General features: G+C 38.3%; 1 pseudogene; it reads left to right on the top strand.

The window, feature by feature from the left end:
• Positions 1-251: 251 nt before the first annotated feature.
• Positions 252-21,706, top strand: LOC127419656 (fibronectin type III domain-containing protein 7-like; annotated as a pseudogene).
• Positions 21,707-22,778: the final 1,072 nt, after the last annotated feature.

The following is a 22,778-nucleotide window of genomic DNA, read 5'->3' as shown; positions in this document are numbered from 1 at the left end:
TAACATCTCAACTGTATATACTGTTAAATGATCCAATGTTCTTTCCTTAATACTTAATAGATCTGGAATAACAAAAGCCAAACCAGTATTTCCATTCTTAGGCTCCTTTGAGCCATCTGTGTATATTGGAATAAATGAATTATGCATTGTCCTTAGTCTTTCTTCAACTATACCTGTCCAATTTCCTTTTCGTTTAAGTCTCTTTATGTCCTCTTATATGTAAAAATCTAAGTACAGTGAGGGGAATAACGATGGCGAAGTTACTGGGTAAGGAACTGCGGAACTGAACCTTTTCTCATGTAATCCCATTTCCTTTGCCATTTTATTTGCTGTCCAAACAAAGTATTCTCCCTTAGCTTTCTAACTTTCCCAACATGGGCTAAGAGCATTCACAGTAGTATGTTTTCCTTCTTAGTGCCCTTTTAGGTTTGCCCAGTAATTCATCATCAGCTGCTTGTTTCTTAGGTTTAGTGGTAGTTCTCCCATCTCCACCTGGATTGCAACAGCTGGAGAAGTCTTAATAGCCCCACAGCTTATTCTCAGTGCTTGAGTTTTTCAGTACACTTCCAGCTTCTTTAGTAATGTTTTTGCTGCTGATCTGTATACTACACTTCCATAATCTATCACTGGTCTTCTTAAAGCAACATACATATCTATCAAAGCTCTTTTACTTGCTCCCCTTTCAGACCCTGTCAAACATCTCATTACATTTAAAATCATCTTGCATTTTTTCTCTGTCTTCCTTATATGATCCTTCCAAGTCAGCTTTGTATCAAATAAAACCCCCCAGAAATCGAAAAGTGTTTACCTGCACTAACTGTTTCCCATACATCATTATCCTAGCCTCTCTAATCTTCTTCCTGGTAAATACCACCACCTTTGTCTTTTCTACTGAGAACTTAAAACCCCATGAGTATGACCATTTCTCATCCATCCTAACTGCTTCTTGTATCTTCCCTTGTATTAATATTAAATTCTTCCCCATTTTCCATAACGCCCCATCATCATCCCGTCAATACACAGGAGTGCATGTGTGTACGAGAACAAGCATTCATGCGTGCGCGTGCATGTGTGCAGGGCTGCATTAACCCAAAGGGCAACATGGGCTGCAGCCCAGGGCCCCGCCACTGTACATAAGATCAAATATTCATATATTTTAATATGAATTTCTAAACAGTTTCTATTTCTAAACAGTTTTCCTGAACGCTCTTACCACTCTTAGGTGTGTGACTGAACTTTACGATGACAATGTCAACAGAGCATGATGATCCCCTGCACCTTTTGGGGTTCAAAGACTTATTTGAGGGCTCACTTTCAAGAAGACCATGAAGAGGGCACTTCAAGTGGTTTGATGATAGTGGTGAGTGTCATTTAATTTTATGTAGATCTCTGCTTGAATGTTTTAGTAGTTTTAACATGATTGTATGGTAAGTTTATTTATCCTCTCTGGCGTGGGCTATTTTTGTATGTATTCTGCAGTCTAAACAAAATTATTTCTGTCTGTTTTACATTCATACTAACAGCCATTCAAGGGTTGATGTATTTACTATTTGTTCTTTATTGGACAAGCTTCGACATATGTGTCATTGGCGAGTCTTCTGTGATCAAATACTGTATGTTAGTAATTTGCAACTCTCTGGGTCATGAGCGAATGTTTAGGGTTGTGGCTCGTGAACATTAATTAGCTTATTTTGATGTTGGTTAAGTTTGTTTAGAGCTGTAGATCACGTGCCCTAATTCATATTCATGGCCTAGCCCAGGGCCCCGGGGAGGCTTAACCCGGCCTTGTGTGTGTGTGATTTTTGTCAGTGAACATGCAGAACTGCATGTTTATAATAAGCAGCCCTTTTTTGCATTAATTTCTATTACATTTATTTTGCTTTTTTATTTTCTTCATTTTAAATAAATCTGATATTGGGAAATATGTTTTTTTTATTCAGATCTAAGGATAAAATTTGTATATTTGCTTCAAACGTCAAACGTCACATATGCCGGTGAAACGCAAGTATGCGTTTCCCCCGGTGTGCCTCCTTCATTCTGTCATCAGCAAAGTCAGAGTGGACATGGAAACAGTTCTGTTAATTGCGCCGAAATGGCCCAATCAGTCCTGGTTTCTGGAGATGGTAGAAATACTGGACGGGCCTCCATGGGAAATACCGCTGAAGAAAGATCTTCTCTCTCAAACACAAGGCACGATTTGGCATCCCCAGCTAAACCGTGCCTTGTTTATGTGGCGATTAAATACCATCAAAGTTTATGTGGTGATTATATCTGCAAATTATGCACCTGAAACCAGCACCTCTATAGAAAAACATGATTTATTCATAATTCCTTGGGGGTGGGGTAGCTAAATCCCCCTCGCCTGTCTACAGCCCCGACTTGGGACCTAACTTGGTCCTAAAAGTGCTCGCGGGGCTGCCTTTCGAGCCTCTGGACTATGTTGAATTGTGTGTGCTTTCTCTTAAGACCGCATCACTGCTGGCTTTGGCCTCAGTAATACGGGTTGGTAATTTGCAAGCACTGTCAGTTGACAATTCATGTCTCGAGTTTGGTCCAGGTCTTTCAAAACCACTGTCAAACCCAGAAAAGACTATGTGCCTAAGGTTATAACCACACCCTTCAGAGCGCAGGTGGTTCACCTTCAAGACTTTTTCCCTCCTCCATTTAATTTGGATGAGGAACAGTCCTTGCATTTGTTATGCCCTTTGCGAGCGCTACACACATACGTTCAGCGCACATGTTAGTTCAGAATGTCTGACCAACTCTTTTTGTGCTATGGAGGATGCACGAAAGGAATGTCCGTCTCCAAGCAAGGACTTTCTCACTGGATCGTTGATACGGTCACCCTGGCTTATGAGTCGCAGGGTGCGAATTGCCCAATTGGTGTTTAATACACTCAACTAGAGGTGTGGCCTCTTTATGGGCATGGACGAACAGAGTATCATTACAAGACATATGATTTGCAGCAGGATGGTCTTCTCAAAACACATTTGCAAGGTTTTACAACCTAGACATAACGTCTCTTAAAACAAGTCCTCTCTGTCTAGAGTGCTTGCTATTTTATTGGCCAAACATATACTTATGCCCCTCTTTTTAAGAACGGGCTCCCTGTCACTTTACACAACCGCCTACATTCGGACCATTGTGTTCCCAAAGTTACAGGCACTTAATTATAAATAAACTTCCTTTCCGACTGGGTTCGTGAAGGGGTTAATCCATACTATATGACTATAGTTCATATATATATTCTGAGTGTTCCCCTCCTGGCTGGCCATGAGGGTCATTCACTTGTGGCATACTCACGTTGGTCACCGTCCCGTGGGACTGCGGCATCATGTTTCCTCTCTGGAAGGTTATGTCATGTAGTGTGGCATGATGGGATTCTGTTCCCCATATGTGTCAGCTTAGTGATGCAGTGTCAAGTGTACTGAGTCTCGGTTATATACGTAACCTTAGTTCCCTGAAACGAGGGGAACGAGATATTGCATTAGTTGTCCGCACTACAAGACTTAGAGTTCTTTGAGGTGCGAACGATGTGCTCTTTGTCCCTCTGTCAGAAAATTTTGAGGAATGGTGTTTGCGCTCCCGCTTTTATAGCGGACAACTTCGTGCCTAAAAGGGCCGAGGCTCAAACACCATAGCCAATATTAGAATTTGCTTTATTGTAGAGAGGCTTCTACTAGGTCGTGTAGAAGGACACTCCCCATATGCATCAGCTTAGTGACGCAATAACTCATTCCCCTCATCTCAGGGAACCGAGTTTACGTGCATAACCGAGACCTTCGTGATGTTATGATTCTTCTCGGAGCTGGTTGGTTTGGCTCATGACTTACAGCTCTTTTATGAAGGATTTTTATAAAAAGTAAATGGAAGAAATTAATGGAAATTAATAATACCTTCGGAATACCGGAACCCCAGATGGCTGAAAAAGTGGTTGGGCACTGTTGAGCTCTATACTGCAATAACATACGGACTTGCACTTCTTTGCTCACCCAGTTTTCTGTTACACCTTTCTACAGGTATTTCACACCTCCAGCTCTAATTGGTCAGCTCTTTTGAGGAGGCGGGCCAAGATGAAAGTACCTGAAATGGCTTCAAGAAAAGCTCCTTGTAAATTCAGCCAAAACAGAAGAAACAGAAAAGAGTGCTGTGTTTTTCTTTTAAAAAGAGCAATTAGGATAGAAAACTGATTGAAATTGAGAAACAAGATGACAGGCCTTGGAGGAATCAAGTGGCTAGTATTTTTGCTTGGAATAATCTCACAGGTAATGGAATTATGAGTTAAATGTATTAATTCACTTTTAATTTAGCTTTATTCACAAAATAAACCATTGAGTAAATGGCAGCACAGAAGGAAAATTGTTTGGAACAGAGAAAATTGTTATAGTAATAATAATGATGATAATAAATTTACTAGTATCTGAAAATACTTTTAAAATACTAAAATAATTTTTTGTCATGATTCTGTCATCTTTAGCTTTCAATTTTAAATGTAATTTAGAAAAGCACTTAGAAGTTGTTTAAAAAAGAGAAAAAGAAAATGTTAAGCAAATGTTTATCTATTGTTTTATTTACAGGCATCAGGTAAACTGCTCTGCTGGATCAAACATATCTGTATAATTTCAAATTCACACTTATAAATGCAGTGTTTTTGGTGAATATAATTTTTTTTTTTCAGCAACATAACTTCAAACAACAAAGTTTCTTGTATTTTCCCACAATATGTCTCAGGCAGCACAATTACTGTGAGTATTTTCACGGTGACATCAAAGAGTGCAGTAGTCCGCTGGAGCAGATATGAAGGTGCACTGTCCTACAGAGTAACAGCATCCCTGCGGAACTCTCCGGTCCCTGTGGTCTTTGCCAGCTTTGGACAGAACACTGTTATGGGCTCTGTTAATTCCCTGAGCCCCAACACTGTGTACACTTTTCGGGTGGAGGTCCTGGGAAGCCTCATGAATGTGCTGGCAGATGCTACTGTGGATGGATCTACTGGTAGGTACTGAAAGCTGATGATTAATGATGATGACCTTGCTAGATAAGTTATGGGATATGGGAGGTAAAATGTCTCTGTGTTAGAAAGTTTGACCTGGTCGTTTAAATGCATCTCCTGTGACCACTTGTGTTCGTATTTGGAGGGGAGGGTCTCTGTTTCTTGACGACATGCATCAGTCACTGTGTCAGTGTGTTACTGCATGATAATAAAGCACAACAAAGTCAGAAAAGACAAAGAAAGCGGCAAAAATTTTTGCGCTTTTTCTCCCAGATGCGGTTGAAATTTAATCTAAGCACAAGAATTGTATCCATTATTTTAGTGGATTACCTGTATTAAAGGAGCTTGCTGTTCGTGTTTGTCATCTGTGTTGATACCAGACACACTCGAGATGATCCATGAAGCTCTCGTGATTGTGTATGTATCCGCTTTTTTTACATTTTCTGGTCGGACGGTTATTTCCTTTTAAAGCCGCTCGTAACCAGCAAAGTTTAAACTCTTGTCTTAGCGCAGTAGTTGATTGACAGGTGAGAGGTGGCGCTTTATTGGTGCCAGGATGCATACAGGATGGATTAGCATTTACACCTCAAATGCGATCTGGTCACATACGTTTTTGACCACATTCGCATGTGGTTTCTGTGATCCGATCACAAAGCATTTTAGACTCCGTTTAGACCTGTATTTAGGGCTGACCACATGTGATTGGATCACCTGAAACACATCTTAATACCAGGTGGAAATGGGGTCATAGTGACCAAGTTGCACTCAGTAGTGCTTCCCAACAATATGTATTTAGCATGCTAACATTTCCTGTCACTAGCTAGCATATCACTTAAACAGTTTCATTTGAGTTATTTTGACATGTTATATTTTGTTGGCTTTACTAAACTCAGTTAGGTTCCTTCTGCTTGTAGTATTTAAGTTGAAATTACATGGTAAATTCAATTTAAGAAAACTCACTTCAAACATGTGGAACCACAGTCCATGATTGAATCAATTTCAGCCAAATAATAATTTTTTTTTTTTTTTTTGAGTGATTAAATCACTTATTAACCTTATCTGTGTAAAGTTCTATCCAATACGGGATTACAGAGTTTCGTTCTCATGAAAGCAAAGTTGTAATATAAGATTTGACTTGCAACATTGCTTTAAACATTTTTACCACTGCATTTAATTCTATTGTATAGTGCTTTTTACAATATATTTTTCCAAAGCAGTTTGACAAGAATAGAACCTCAACAGTTGCAGGTAAGAATCTCCCCCAAATTCTAATAATGATGTGTAAATTGAATGTAACTTAAAATTTCACATACTCCGAATATCTTTAGCTCCTGATGTGCCCACCATTCAGTTGGCCTCCTCCAAAGAAAGCCAGGGTGTTATTGTGGAATTCACAGAGGTCTCGGACTCAACTTCCTACATCCTGCGTGCTGAGACCAGCTATGGCTCTTTCTTCTCCAAGTCTCCAGTAATCAACTCTCCGGGGACTGTCACCAACCTGCAGCCATACACAGACTACACTCTCAGTGTCATGTCCATCAACAGCGTGGGCAGGAGCAAGCCATCCATCTCCATGGAGGCAAAGACAGGTATATTTTTCTCCTCTCTATCCACCCTCTGTGACCCAGAGTCCAAAGAAATGATCCATTCATGGAGGAACATAGTTGGCTATTCTGTAACCCTCACCTAATGCTGTAACCTTATCCTTTTATTGAGATATAAAGAGGAAAGATCAGGATAAGCTACATAGCTGATCTCAGGGGCTTGATTTTTAGCAGCCTACATGGCTTGTGTTCACATTTCCACTCAAAAAGGTTTCTAACGCATGTATATGTAAGTAGCAATACCCAGCTTTGCTCTGTAGGCAAAATATGATAAGTTGGAGCTGCATTCCCCAAGGGACTGGGCACAAAAAACATTTTCTTCACCCAGGGCCGGAGTGGGATTCATATTCAGCCCGGGATGTCATGTCCAAGTCAGCCCACACCCAAAAGGGGGGTTGGGGGTGAAGATGATAACAATAAAACAAGATCACAGCAAAAATATGCAATATATGCAATTACTTGACAATTATTTAAGCTCTCCATGTCATTATACCACATGCGGCATTCACTAAGATTTTCACTTTGTCATAAGACGTCATTGTATGTGTTGTAAAAATAAGTGAATGTTAAAGGGATATTTGATCATTTCCTCACCCTCATGCCATCCCAGATGTGTATGACTTTCTTTTGCAGAACATGAATGAAAATGTTTAGAAGAACTGTTGGTCCATTCAGTGCAAGTAAATGAGAAGCGGTGAGAAACAGATCAATAATTAAATCATTTTTTACTATAAATCTCCACTTTCACTTTCATAAGCACTCTTCTCTCTTAAGAGTTCTTCTTCTGTTTTTGGTGATTTACATAACCATACTGGGCAGGGAGGAGAATTTATAGTAAAAAAAATAAATAAATAAATAAATAAATGTTGATCTGTTTCTTACCCACACCTATCATATCGCTTCTGAAAACATATATTAAACCACTGGAGTTGTATGGATTACTTTTATGCTGCATTTATGAGATTTTTGTACCTTCTGAGTTCTGATCACCATTCACTTGCATTGAAAGGACCAACAGAACTGAGAAATTCTTCTAAAAAGCTTCATTTGTGTTCAGCAGAAGACAGAAAGTCATACACATCTGGGATGGCATGAGGGCGAGTAAATGATGAGAGAAATTTCATTTTTGGGTAAACTAAGTTTATTTTAAAGACTATCTAGGCACATAATAACACTATAGAACTGTAAATGTTTATAACTCTTTCAAGATGAACAGGCTCACACTTTAAATGGTCAGTGCTTTGTATTTTAGATAATTAAAATAGCAACAGATCCAGTGAAACAATTAAGGTAGAGTGATTGTTTTTACATTTTTACATGCCATTCAAAAACGTGCCATTTTACAATGATAAGAGTGAAATAAAAGACTAAAAATAACACAGTTGTACTTTTTTTTACTTGGAATGTAAATGTTCAGGACAAAGGCAAAAATGGTTACTGTCTCTTTAAGAGGGTTTTATCGCATGATACAACATTGAAGGCACTCTGTGCAGTTTGTTTCATTGAGTTTAATCAATTGAGAGCTGTAAAGTCCCATTATTTTCATACCGTGTCGTGCTGTTGCATCTGTATTCATTTACTTTAAGTAATCTGTTATTTTGTGACAAAAAATTATTTTGCTATTATCATTCTGCACTGCTAAGGAAGAGGATTTCAGAGATTAATTGACTGAGATTGTGAGACTGCAGTCAGTATTAAACTTGTGATGACCTTGTAGGCTACCTGAAGCACGTTCATCCATTCAGCTATTAGTAGTCTATCTGTTCTCGATGGATCTTCCGTGATCCTTCCTGCGCTGTCAAGTGAAGCACATCATTTTCATCTCTCACAGGCTACTCTCTCATTTGTTTGGGTGTGAGATGATAAAATACAGACTGCGTCCGCTATTATACAGAATGCAATTCTGATCCTTTAAATACCGGATGTTACGGACTGTTGGCAATTGTTATGCGACATATGATGAAAGTTCAATGTCAATCAACATGCGGACCTAACCGGCCCAATTTTTGACTTCCCGATTGCCACTCCGGCCCTGTCTTCACCTGTTGGCCCTTGGCAGTTTTGTGTCATTGTTCAGATAGCATGTTTTCCAAGGTCACACATTAAATAATAACAGCCTTAATCTGAAATCATATCACTTACGTATATGTATAGAATTACATCATGACATGATTTACAAGAGCACAATGGGATAGATCTCTCAAATGTTATGATAGATCAGGTTGTGGTGAGAATAGAACCTAAGGGGGGGGGGCTGGGTAGCTCAGCAAGTAAAGACGCTGACTACCACACCTGGAGTCGCAAGTTCGAATCCAGGGCATGCTGAGTAACTCCAGTCAGGCTTCCTAAGCAACCAATTGGCTCAGTTGCTAGGGTGGGTAGAGTCACGTTGGGTTAACCTCCTCATGGTCGCCACAATGTGGTTCTTGGTGGGGCGTGTGGTGAGTTGTGCGTGGATGCCGCGGAGGATAGCGTGAAGTCTCCACACGCACTAGGTCTCTGCAGTAATGCGCTCAACAAGCCACATGATAAGATGCATGGATTGACGGTCTCAGACGTGGAGGCAACTGAGATTCATCCTCCGCCACCCGGATTGAGGCAAGTCACTACGCCACCACAAGGACTTAGTGCGCATTGGGAATTGGGCATTCCAAATTGGGGAGAAAATAAAAAAACAAAAAACAAAAACAAAAGGAAAGGACATGGAAGAGAAAGTAAGGAAAGGAAAGGAACAGAAAGGAAAGGAAAGCAAAGGGAAGAGAAGGAAATGACAGCACGGGAAAGGAAAGGACATGAGAGGACAGTACAGGAAAGGAAAGAAACAGAAAGGAATGAAACAGAAAAGAAAGGAAAGGAAAAGGAAAGGAAAGAGAAAAAATAAAGAAAAGGGAAGAGAAGGGAAAATAAAGAAAAGGGACAAGAAGAAAGAGAAGAGAAGAGAAAAGAGGGAAAGGAAGGGAAGAGAAGAAAGGACAGAAAAATGAAGAGAAGAAAAAAGAAGAACAGAAGAAAAAAGTAAGGAAATGAAAGAGAAGGACAAAAAATAAGAGAAGAGAACAGAAGAGAACAGAAGGAAAGAAAAAAGTAAGGAAATGAAAGAGAAGAGAAGGAAAGGAAAGGAAAGCAAGGAGAAGAGAAGGAAATGACAGCACAGGAAAGGAAAGGAAAGGAAAGGAAAGGAAAGGAAAGCAAGGAGAAGAGAAGGAACTGAAAGGACATGAGAGGACAGGAAAGCAAAGGAAAGGAAAGGAAAGAGAATGTTAGGAAATGGAAAAGAAGGAAAGGACAGGAAAGAAAGAGTTAAGAAAGGACAGGGGAGATAAGGAGAGGAAAGGAAATAAAATAAAATAAAATAAAAGGAAATTGCAGGGAAGAGAAGAGAAGGTAAAGATAGGATAGATGAGAAAGGGAAAGGAGAGGAAATGAAAGGAAATAAAATAAAAGGAAATTCTGGTTACTTTCAGTCATTTCACACATCTCCCAATTGTCCCTTGTGTCAATATCACTTTTGCTAAATGAACAGTATCTAGAACTTAAAGGGGTCATGTCATGCCTTTTTTTCTTCCTTGAGGTTATCTTATAATGTAAGTATAGTGTTTTGCACAAAAAACAGTCATAATGTACTATTACATGACCTTTTTCTAACCTGTCTTTGGCCCTCAGTCTGAAATGCAAATATTCTGTGTACTTTGCTTAAGACATGCTCACTGTTATGATTAGCTAACATCTTTGCAGAGCAAACGCCACCTGCCATTACACATTTTTTTTTCCAAGAATGAAAAAATTAAAACGTGCAAACGATTAACAAAATCACCTAAAAGCACCTAAAAGCAATTATTGGTAGCTATACGTCCTAATTTATTTGAAGCACACACAGTAAATTACAACAGTTCTTCTACTGAAATAACAATCAAAAACAGTGTTGGCACACTGTTGCTCCCCAATACTTGTTAGGCATACAAGATTCAGTGATGATAAAATAATGCTATATAAACAGCGAAAATATTCCCGACAAGCACATGCTGTGAATGTGAATGTGAAGGATTAATACATCTATATTCAGTTTTTAAATGTTTACGGAATTTGTCGATAGGCCTCAGGAACCAATTCGTAGGCCCTGAGAATAGAAACTTTTAAAACGTGATAATTGAGGCTATTTTCAAGCAGCACAAACCTCCTAGACTTTACCGATCAATTTACATTGGAGCGACCATACATCCCTAGGCCAATGTAAAGCTGTGGCGATACACACAAACGTGTTGATCTCAGTCTCTCTAAATGTTGGAACTAACCGGATTTGCCTGCTAATGTCAGAATTACTACTGCTCGGATGGGTAAGTGAAACAGGAGAAACAGTATTTGGAGCAACAGGCAGAGGCAACATAGGAGTTTGTGGAACACAAACCGAGGATGGTGCGCATTTTGAACTTCCAACTCACACTGCCTAAATCGCAAAAGCTGTGTAGTATGCTCTTGGCATTTGACTGCCAAGTCAAGCTCTTTAAGTCGGACTGCCAGTTTAAGTTCCTCTGTACTCAGACCCACAATTGGATGAGGAACATTCTCTGAAGGCACCTTGACTGAAGCCTTTGCATCTTGCCTCAGACACAGCAGCTTCAACATCCTGCAGATCTGGACTGCTTTATAGGCAGAGAACTAGTTGTGGTTTCAAGTGTTAAATCACAAACTGAATATGAAGTTACTGCTCTCAGAACTAACATATACAGAGAAAAGCACACTGGGTTTGGTCTGCCAGTTGGCGGAGAGTCTGGAACAGTACAACCAGGCCAGAGTCTGGAAGGAAACAGAACACAAACTGGACACATACCCCCTCCCTACACACACACAAAGGGAGAGAGCAAAGCACAAAGCCAAAAATGCACTGGATGCAACAACCAATTCCAGTGTTGTGGTACCTCAGATGCTCTCTCTCTATAAATTCACTGTGATTATTACTTATGTTGTGAAGGTGGGGACTATTTTAATGATCCTCTTTTCCTATGTCACTATGGGGCCAATTTCAAAACGAGTCGTTTTTGCAGGGTGGAAACAATAAATGCTCTTTTTGCGCTGGAAAAGAAGTTTTGAGTTCTGAAACTTACAGTATGTATTTTATAGTACAATGAACTCTTAAATGTCAAAATATCAAGGAAAATTGTATTCTTCATGACATGAGCCCTTTACTAATATATATTTTTTACTAATTTATCGGGCTATAAGCAGCAGCATGCTTTCAGCTTACATCTTCCTCTCCCTCTGACTTCCTTTTTCTGTTGGGTTGCAGTCCTACCTGCTCCACAGTTCAACACCAGCTCTCCCAGTTACAGCAGTATACTGGTGAAGTGGGAGCCAGTGAATCACGCTGTCCTCTACAGCCTGAACATCATCAAGGATGGCTCGTACAACCGGAACCGCCAAAACACCACAGACATGTCGAAGCTTTTTGAAAACCTGGAGCCTGGAACCATTTACTGCATAAAGGGAAATGCCTGGAGTCTCTTACGTGTCTGCCAAATCACACATAAGAGAAAAGTGACAGAATTTAATTTAATTTAATATGCTAATAGCAGTGTTGGGTGTATTATAATTACAAAGTAATTAGTTCAGGTAATCTTAGTAAAAAAACAAAGATTTTTTTTTTTTTACTAAGAAAAGTAGTGTAATGCATTACATTTTAAATTCTTGTAATCAGATTACAGATACTGACTTTCAATAATATATTATATATGTAGATTACATGAATTATGGCCCCGTAACGAGTCATTGTGAAGGAGAAATGTGAGGTGCTGAGTGTGTGACTTGTGTGTAACAATGAACAAGAAATGTAGACATTAATTTGAAATTGTTGAGCGGAAAAGTGTTTTAGAAAGTAACTTAAAAGTAAAGTAATCAGTAATGTGATTACTTTTCAATTAAGTAATTAGTAAAGTAATATGATTACAATTTAAGAGAAATAATTAGTCATTTGTAGTGGATTACTATTTTTAAGTAACTTACCCAACACTGGTTAATAGTATTTGCATTCAATTTGCACATGTTGTTTTACTTAATATTATTCCTTCACTACTTTCATTTTTGCAACTAAGCTATAAATGCTTAGCAATAGAGTGAAACTGTCTGCTTCCATAAGAAAAAGTCCCATTTATTTTTTCCATAAATAAAATGATTTTTCACATGAATGTATAAACTTTTCAGACAGACCTACCTTGAGTTCAAAGATTGAGATATCTATTGATATTGAGTTAATATATGCTTGGTGTGAACTTGTGAACTTATGTTTTTAGTAGCAGAATTCGCTGTGAAGAACTACACTACCCATAGTTATGAAAATAGATCCACCAATCAATGGAAAAGCGGCACTGACTGCCCACTCCCATGAAGCATTATAAGTAACTTAATTGAGTCTGTTTATTGTTTTGAATATAATAAATTACTATAAATTGGTAGAGTTATGAGAGAGAGAGAGAGAGAGAGAGAGAGAGAGAGTCTATGAAGGTAAATCAGTAGCAAAACTCGAGAGCTTGCATATTTGGATTTGAGAAATTGTACAATAAATATTTGTACTCGTAAATTGAAATTTACACTCACAGCACCGATGTGAAAACTTGTAAAATAAAAATTTGAAGTTGAATGTTGCAATCTGTACTCAAAGACAATAATCCAAAACTTGTGTTCTGAATTCACAGTTGCAGACAAGTAGTCACAAATGTGTAAAATGACATTCACATAAATACAACTACAGACACAAACTTGTATTTACATAAGTATTTACGCAGTACAACCACAAATCAGCAGTTACAACCTTTCAAATCTGGCACCGCAACTTTAAATCTTCACGCCTTGACTTTTCGCATCTACTTTTGCGAAAAACTTGTAGCAAAACTCACTTGTGCACTTGTAAATACTGATGCGAGAGAGCAAGAACAGTGTTTGGCGGGGAGGGGCAATGAAGTCATTTTATTGGCACATCGAGTACTTAGACAAATGTGGGGAAATTTCAGTGATATAAAACTGTAATAGTTTTAGGATGACTAAACTTTGTGTGTTTGTGCATGTGTATGTCTGTGTCTCTGTAGGTCCTTCCACTCCTCAAACCATTGAGCTGGTGGTGTCATACATCCCAGTGGCTGGTATTGTAGTATCGTGGGATCTAGTCCAGGGTGCAGACCAGTATGTGGCCTTGAGCTCAACTGGCCAGAACTGCACCTCATCCAGTAACTCGTGCACTCTGAGCCCTCTGGTCTGTGGAGAGACACATTCTGTCACAGTGACTGCTGTCAACCAGGCTGGACCCAGCATCCCCTCACTGCTTGTACAGTTTATCTCATGTGAGTATACTGATACACGGACATGCAAATGCAAAGTAGTTTGACAGTTATGCATTGAGGAAAGCATATTCTGTCTGATAAACAGAAAGGTTGACTGATAGATAAATGGCAAGAAATAAAATGAATTTTACCAAAAATGCATTATACTGCACACTCACTGTCTTGTTGTTTGTCAGTTCCTTGTCCTCCACAGCCCAACTGGGTGGAGTAAGTGGTGGCTGGCATCTGCTCTGTCAGATGGAGCTCCGTCCCTCATGTGGAGTACTACACCACCTTCATCAAGAGTGATGATGGCATCGAGGAGACGTGCAACTCCACCCAAATGTCCTGTCGCTTTTACTGCCGCTGCAGATACTCCTACATCATGAGTGTGTTTGCTCATAACCAGGCTGGACCGAGTCCCCTAGGACCCTTGCTCAACTACACCTCCTGTGAGAACATTAACATTTCACCCTCATGTTATGTTTGGGGTGCAGAGCCCATTGCAGAAGGCACGGATGTCAGGTCTATAAACCATTGTGGAACCTCAGCTAGTCCAGTTTTATAGTGCATTTAAAGGAATAGTTCACCCAAAAAATAAAACATTCTCTCATGCCATTCCAGATGTGTATGACTTTCTTTCTGCAGAGAACACAAGATTTTGAGAAGAATATTTCAGCTCTGTAGGTCCATTCAATGCAAGTGAAAAGTGATCAAAACGTTGAAGCTCCAAAAATCGCATAACGGCAGCATAAAAGTAATCCATAAGACTCCAGTGGTTTAATCCATGTCTTCAGAAGCAATCTATTTGAGTTTGGGTGAGAACAGACCAAAATATAACTCCTTTGTCATTGTACATCTTTCTATTGCAGTCTCTAGGCACAATCATGATTTCAAGCTCGATTACACTTCCTAGCGTTTGATGCTTGCGCAGAGTGCTAGATGGCACTAGGAAGTGTAATTGAGCTTGAAATAATAATCGACAAGGAAACTGCTGATGTCAAGATTTAAAATGAGTCTTATGAATACTTTTATGCTGCCTATGTGTGCTTTTTGGAGCTTCAAAGTTTTGGTCACCGTTAACATTTTGTCACATTACCTGGCACTTTCCACAAATAGCGTACACTAAAAAAAGTGGTAACCTGCAATTGTTACCTTAAAGATTCTACTTGAGCGAAGTCATAAAATTACTTTTGTAGGTGTCACCTAATTTCTCAGGTACATTTTTTCAGATTAAACTGAATCAAATCAGCTATTTTAGATGTTACCCACATGAAGCAACAATTTTAGGTTACCCCACAAAACCTTTTGTACAAACTGGTGTCCCATTAATTTTTTAAGGCAATGAAGGCACAAATAATAATGTATAGCTGCATCCCTCATTTTGTGCACAAACAGGATTTTTAACCTATTAATATACTATATATATATATATATGCTTCCTGACACCCAGGAAGTAACATCATTTGGACCTTATCTTCAGGTAAATAATACATTTTTACATTTTATTTTTTATTATTATTATTATTATTATTATTATTATTATTTTACAAAGGTTGACATTTGTCAAGCTCAGCTATTGAAAGATTTTTACTAATGTTTTTCTAAATATAATAATAATAACAATAATAATAATAAAAACATTCTTCTATTTATGGGAAATATATTTTTTAAATAACTATAAACCAAAATGTTATGCCAAACTAGCTAAACAATCAAACAAAAATATAAACAAACAGTTCATATTTATATTTATTTTAATCCTCCTGAGGTTGACGATCAACATTGTCTATGCACCTCCTTTAACTGACCCTTTGTTGAAAAAAATAAAAAAATAAAAACTACTTTTTTTGAGTTTCAAGCCCCATTTTTGTACCCTATTCATGGAAAGTGTGATCTTTGAGTACACACGCCTAATTTATCCTCTCTCACTACCCACAGTGCCTTGCTGTCCAGATCGCACAACAGTTACTCTGGTTTCCTGGGAGACGCTGATGATAGAGTGGAATCCTGTTTGTGGGGCGGATCTGTATGAAACGCGCACTGTCGATGCATCTGAGGTGATTCTGTGTAATGACACGGCGCCCATATGTACCCTTTCTGACCTCACCTGCAACAGCAGGTACAGTGTAGCCGTCATACCGTGTAATGACCTGCGGGGCTGCAACCTCACCTGCAGCCCACAGACGCATGAAACAGGTATAACTACATACATAAGCAGGTCCATTAAAATGTGCAAACAACTGAATGAATTCAAATTAATCCAGAAACATTTTCATCATAAAAGACATACTGTATATTCAAATCATTGCATTTATTATTTATTTTAGATTCAGATTAAACGAGCATCACATCATTGAGCCATGTACAAAAATGTGTTTCAAAATGACACTCTCACTCTACCTCTCTCCCCAAAAAGCTCCATGTATGCCTGAGATCATCAGTGTGAGTCAGAGTAACACCTCCAGTGTGCTGGTCACCTGGACTTCTGCTAACACAGCTGCAAACTACACCATCAGTGTGATTGGCTCAGTGGGCGACACGCACAAATGTCACTCAAACGACACGTCCTGTCAGGTGCCCAACCTGCCCTGTGGCTCCATCTATGAAGTCAGTACCATCGCATTATCCACAGCTGGAGAAAGCATGCCCAGCTACTCTGTTCCGCAGGAAACAGGTCAGGTTCTCATGATAATATAGATATCTAAGAGTACAACTGAAAAGTCTAAGGTTATGTTCCAAAGGTACTGTAGGTAGCATAAATATGTTAGAGTCTGATGTCATGGAGAAAAAAAAAAGTTTGTGCAAAATGATATTATGTGATTCCTTACATGTATTGCAGCGAGAAGGATATAGCTGCAGGGGTAACTGTACCTGCTTGTCCCGCTGTTTTAACCGGCGTCAGCCGTAAAAATAATTTAGCAAAAACATAGGTTCTATGACACCAGGTTATTATGCTTCCTTCTATTCTACCAAATTCTAAGACAGCATTGCATGTATCCTTCACAGTGAGGACAATCCCAGAATGCATTGCAACAAGTGAAGCAGGAAAAATGTTGATAATGAAAGAACTTAGAATTAATTCAGTACTTAAAAGTATTGATAAAATACTTACTATTTAACCCAATACTTTTACGCAGAGTTTTGCGCTGTTAGCTTAGCAACATGTTTATGCTAAACTCAATTGAAATTAACCGAGTTCAGTCTCCTGTGCACTTCACATAAGAAGCACTATTTGTATGACTGCTATAGATGTAGAACGAACCACTTTTGAGGTTTCATTTCAGATAAGATGCAGCTTTAGAAGGAAGCTGCCTATGTAGTCAGTTGACAATTAGGCAGCTCTCTAGGTTTTGGAACAGTCTATAAATATACTATTATTTGTTTTCTCAGCACCTTTTTGCCCAACCAGTTTCACGGTGAGTCAGATGACCCAGGCCATGACCAACATCTCCTGGTCGTCCGTTAATGGCACCCAGACCTATATCGTCTCCTTGTCTTCACTATGGGGCAAAGCACAGTGTCACACTGTGGAAACAGAATGCTGGATGGGATGCATCACCTGCGGCACCAACTACACGGTTTCCCTGCAAGCAATTAGTCGTACTGGGCATAAGGCAAATTGCACTTATCATGGCTTCTCTACCAGTGCGTTCTCATTACTAACCATGATGCCACTAGTGGTAGAACAACCACAAGTGCCTAAAACACACAACATTTCTTCTACATCTGGAGTAATTATCAAGTCAACATGAAATCAGTGCAGTTTTTTTTTTTTTTTTCATAATCTTTTATCACAGTGTGATCTCTGAAACAACGTTCCTTTTTGGCTTATGTTACCTAGGCCTTTAAAAGATGTTAACAATAATCAAATAGCTATTTAGGCATGTTTAGGCTATTATTGAATGTAATGCAACCTTTCTAAAATCTTTCCAAGGTAACAAAGTAATTGAATGCTGACTAAAATTATGTAATAAAGGTTATGGCAGTGATAGCAAATAATGAAACATTTGAAAAAGAAGTGTCATCAGTGATACTTTGATACGCTTTCAAGTGTGAACCTGAACCATCAGCTTCCACGACCAAAAAGAATAAGACTCCTCAAAAGTGGGTGCTGGTGGTGTTTTTTATGATAACAGTAGTCCTCCACAATTATAGAGCAAGAACAATGACTAAAATATTTTGTTAATTTGAAGAAATGTGACATTTAAAAAAAGGAAATATTTTTGTGGCGTACTTTATAACAAATTTTATTTTTCAGGGATGCAAACTACTCACCTTTCAGCTAAAGTCACCCTTTTTTAAGCTAATTTGCTGAAATTGTTTGGTAAATGTTTCTACATTTTCTTTATTAAAATCACTTGAAAGGGTTACTTTAAGCATTAACACTTTAAACACTTTAATTGCAACAAAAAGCTTTAAATACAACAAACAAATCTACTAAAAATGTAAATCCAGAACCCCTGATATGACCCCTGCTCTCACCTCTAATGAATTTGCATCCCTAATTTTTACAATTTTTATTTTTTTAAGAGTTGAAATTACCTGTAAATATTATTATTATAAAATATTATAATTTTTTTAGATAATAAAATTACCCTAGTAATTGGCCAAAACACTAAATTCGACTATTCTGATAACCTCTACTTTTCCCTGTGGAACACGGAAGCTAGTTTGTTTACAATATGAATTTCTTTGTATTTGGAGTTGTACATTTCTTCTTAATCTGAAAATTTGAACCTGTATTTTTTTATCTGAATATTTACTGTTAATTCCACCTCTAAAAAAATCAAAACAACAACAACAACAAAACAAATTTCAGCTCTTTGAAAATACAAATGTATAAAATACACCACAATAATTTTTAATTTTGTTAAATGTCAAATGTCTAGAATTCAAATAAACAAAATTCAGTTTCAAATACTTCAGTCATGGTTCTAGCTCCATACCACAATCCACTGCAAACTCACATTCAGGTCTGGCTCCATTCTGGTTTGGAACACCTGCTTTTCATGATCTAATCATTCCTGATAGATAAAATCAAGTCACCCCAAGTCACGTTTCATGTTGACTATAATATTGGAGATAATATTAAAGGTAAAGTGTGTAGTTTCTGTACCACTAGCACCAAATGGAAAAAAATTGTATGCATTCAGAACACTCCTCCTTCTGCCATTGGCTTACTTCTAGTTGTCTATCCACATTAAGCTGAGACAGAAGAAAGTAATTTAAAATAAAAAATTACACACATCATCTTTAAGTAAATTAAACTCTATCTTGATTTTATATACATTAAATGTATTGAAAGTGTTCTTGCCTCTCTCGAGGTGAGTGTTGTCCCTCTAGTATTCGACTCTACAGAGAAGCCAATAACACACTACATGTGTACTGGAGGTCCAGCAGCATCCTTACCAACTACATGGAACAAGTTACTGTAAGTGACAACACTCATGTGTGCAGCCCAGAGCTCGGCAGAAACATGTGTGATGTGTCAGAGATTTTGTGTGGTCAAGTGTACTCAGTGGTCTTTGCGCCACTGAATCGCGATGGAACCAAAGTCCAGTTCTGTTCAAGCAGGATTTATTCAGATAATATTTTTTTTTAATTATTTTTTTTATAGTTAATAACATGCCATGTTTATGATTCTAACATTAAAAACATAATTAATACAAAAATAGCTTAAATTGGTGCTTGTTTTTTGTCTTCAGTTTCATGTTTAAGCAACGATGTTGGAATGGGTGAGACATAGAATCTTAGCATAAATGATAGGCCTAAATTATGTACAAATTATTTTTTGCTTTAATCAAAGTTTGTAATGTTGTGATTCATTTTTTTTTTCATGGCTTAGAACTCCTTTGGCTTTTTACTCTTTGAAATTGTTAACCCAGGGTCATTTTAAAGTAAACCCTGGGTTAACGTAATCCTGGGTTATCTTTTTCCATGTTTCACACTGTTCATACATTCTAACACTGCATCTTTTCACACTATATACCTTTGGCAATGCAATTCAGGGTTAGCACCACTTTTGTAGTGCTCTGGAGCAGTTTTATAACCCTGAGGCCTGTTTCACTTTGCTGGTTGAACAAACTCAGAGTTTTAAAGTAAGTTTCAGGTTGACAAAACCAGATAGAGCCAAACCAGTTTAGAGCGGGTTCAGCAATCTCAAGATGCCGCTATAAACCTTCTCTGTCCACTCAGAGTTTGATCCTGAGTTTGTGCCTAACCCTTAAGCGGGTACCCATAAATGAGTGACTTTTGCCATGAACAGCCAATGCATGAAGCTTAGAGAGAGTATTCTTAACTTCTTGCGAGAAATTGAGCATGATTTAAGGCGTGGTCACATTTACCTTTGCACAGCGAAATTCTGCAGGCGAAGAAGGCGTGGGAGAATTTTTTCTCATAAAGACATGAATTTTGATAAATACATTTTGCAATATATGTAGCAAATCATTTATACACTTTATTGCACTTTATACTCTGTGAGAGTGAAGTTAAAAAGTAACTTGCTGCTAAAATGATATCCTTGTCCATTGTGAATATTCAGTGTAGTTGTGTACGAAGTACCGCCCACAGAGAGGTCACCGACAAACAAAGCAAATTCCTATTGGTCAACGTGGCGAATTCACCCATCAAATTACGCCAAATTGAGCTCCATGTGAAATCCGCAAGGGAAAATTCTTCACCACCAGAAGTCGAAGAGTTCAAGATTGCACGTTTTCCCAGTGAGCACTGTATTTTGTCTGCAGAATTTCGCTGTAAATGTGACCACACCATTACTTCACCAGTGAAGATCAATAGATCATTAAAAAAATATCTAGAAATTAAACATTTACACAGCAACACATTACAAAAAAAAACAACAACACTGCTGCTGTGGAAATTTGAGATGACTTAAAATAACTCAATACAGTACAATGAGTAATTAAGATTATATAGGTTCACCTGCAGGTAAGCCATAACTATGGCGATGAACACATGTAAAATCCGACCTGCTCAAACTAAACTTAAACTTATCTGGGTAGCCACTGAAACTGGCTTTCGTAAGACAGGACTCAGGGTTAAAAGCGATGTAAGCTCCTTTTCAAAAAGTGTCAAATGTTGCTTTACCCAAGGTTAAAAGTGGCCATAACCTGTGGTTAAAAAATTACATTATGCAGGGTTTAGCATAGTGTGAAAATCACTGATAGTGAAGTTATTTGAAATCAATATACAGAAAATAAATTATAATAAAAATACTGATAAAGGGGGGCCTGGGTAGCTCAGCGAGTATTGACTCTGACTACCACCCCTGGAGTCGAATCCAGTGCGTGCTCCAGTGACTCCAGCCAGGTGTCCTAAGCAACCAGATTGGCCTGGTTGCTAGGGAGGGTAGAGTCACATGGGGTAACCTCCTCGTGGTTGCTATAATGTGGTTCGCTCTTGGTGGGGCACGTGGTGAGTTGTGCGTGGATGCCACAGAGAATAGCGTGAAGCCTCCACACATGCTATGTCTCCACAGTAACGCGCTCAACAAGCCATGTGATCAGATGCGTGGGCTGACAGTCTCAGATGTGGAGGCAACTGAGATTCGTCCTCCGCCACCCAGATTGAGGCGAGTCACCACCATGAGGACTTAGAGCACATTGGGAATTGGGCATTGCACATTGGGAATTGGGCATTCCAAATTGGGGAGAAAAAGAGGAGAAAAAACCATGTACTGATGAAGTTCTAATACACAAAACTCAGAACATGAAATATGTCACGTTCCTTAATTGAACCCTCTTTTTTTTTTTTTCTCAGTGCTTTATCGAGGAAGAAGATAATAAAGATAAGCATATGGGTGTTCTCCACACAATGAGGTATGAGCAGTACAAACACCTGTATCTTCATTAAAGTCACTAGACGTAGTCCTCCCTCTCTGAGCCAGGACAGCCGGTCCTTGTGCATACTAATACTCAGTATTAGTAATGAGTATCATGTCACAACTTCAAACCAGCATTGTTACATAAATGGGTGGTGAGAAAACATTCATTCAAGAGGAGGCACAGGAAAATAATGTGAAAATGTTTTTTAGTCAAAGGTACATGGCATATTTCCCTACAATATACCAGTGTGTTAAAATAGTTTCAGTCACTTGCAAATACAGTATTATCCATCCCCATAACACTGAAGCAATAATTTTCAGCCATATTCACATCTAACAGTTCCAGTATTTTATATAAATTTGACTTATTGTTTGTTTTCTTCTGGTTTACAGCTTCTGCAATATTGGACAAGCGTACTCTTCAAAAAGACCCCCCAAACCAGAAAAAAGGGAATACTGAATACTTCAAAACAAAATTACTGAGGTCTCGGCTTATGAAGTCAGGCAATTTAAATCAGTGCAAATGTTTTAACACCTGAGAAATATAAAGAATTTGTTTGCTTTAAAGAATTGTAAGATATGTAATTTGTTATAACCTATTTGAATGGTTTCATTAGAAGTGCCACAGTTAATGTGAGACATTCCCTTTCAGAGTTTGGCAAGTTTTTCCAGTTTTACTTGAATGGAATTAATATATGGCCTATTAAATTTAACATTAAATATATACTTATATATATAGTTTACTTAAAGGAGCAATATGTAATATATTTACTATACTAAAGCATAAAATAATGATAATATGTTATCAGAGATTTAGGAAACATGCTAAGTTTAAATATTGGCTTCTCCGAAAACAATGCTAAGCCAGTATATTCTACTTTGAAATGTCTGTTCCGGGCAGGAATTTCTGTTTGTGTTTTGGCCTGTGTGATCCCGCCCACTGCGCATTTCCCAATAGAATTTTGACACCCCGCGTTGCCAAATTTGAAACAAGTTAGCGGGCAAACACAGCGCGCTGCCGCCATGGAAGC

Source organism: Myxocyprinus asiaticus, chromosome 29 (genome assembly GCF_019703515.2).
Source record: "Myxocyprinus asiaticus isolate MX2 ecotype Aquarium Trade chromosome 29, UBuf_Myxa_2, whole genome shotgun sequence".
Lineage (NCBI taxonomy): Eukaryota > Metazoa > Chordata > Actinopteri > Cypriniformes > Catostomidae > Myxocyprinus > Myxocyprinus asiaticus.
This window is presented reverse-complemented; position numbering and strand designations above follow the sequence as displayed.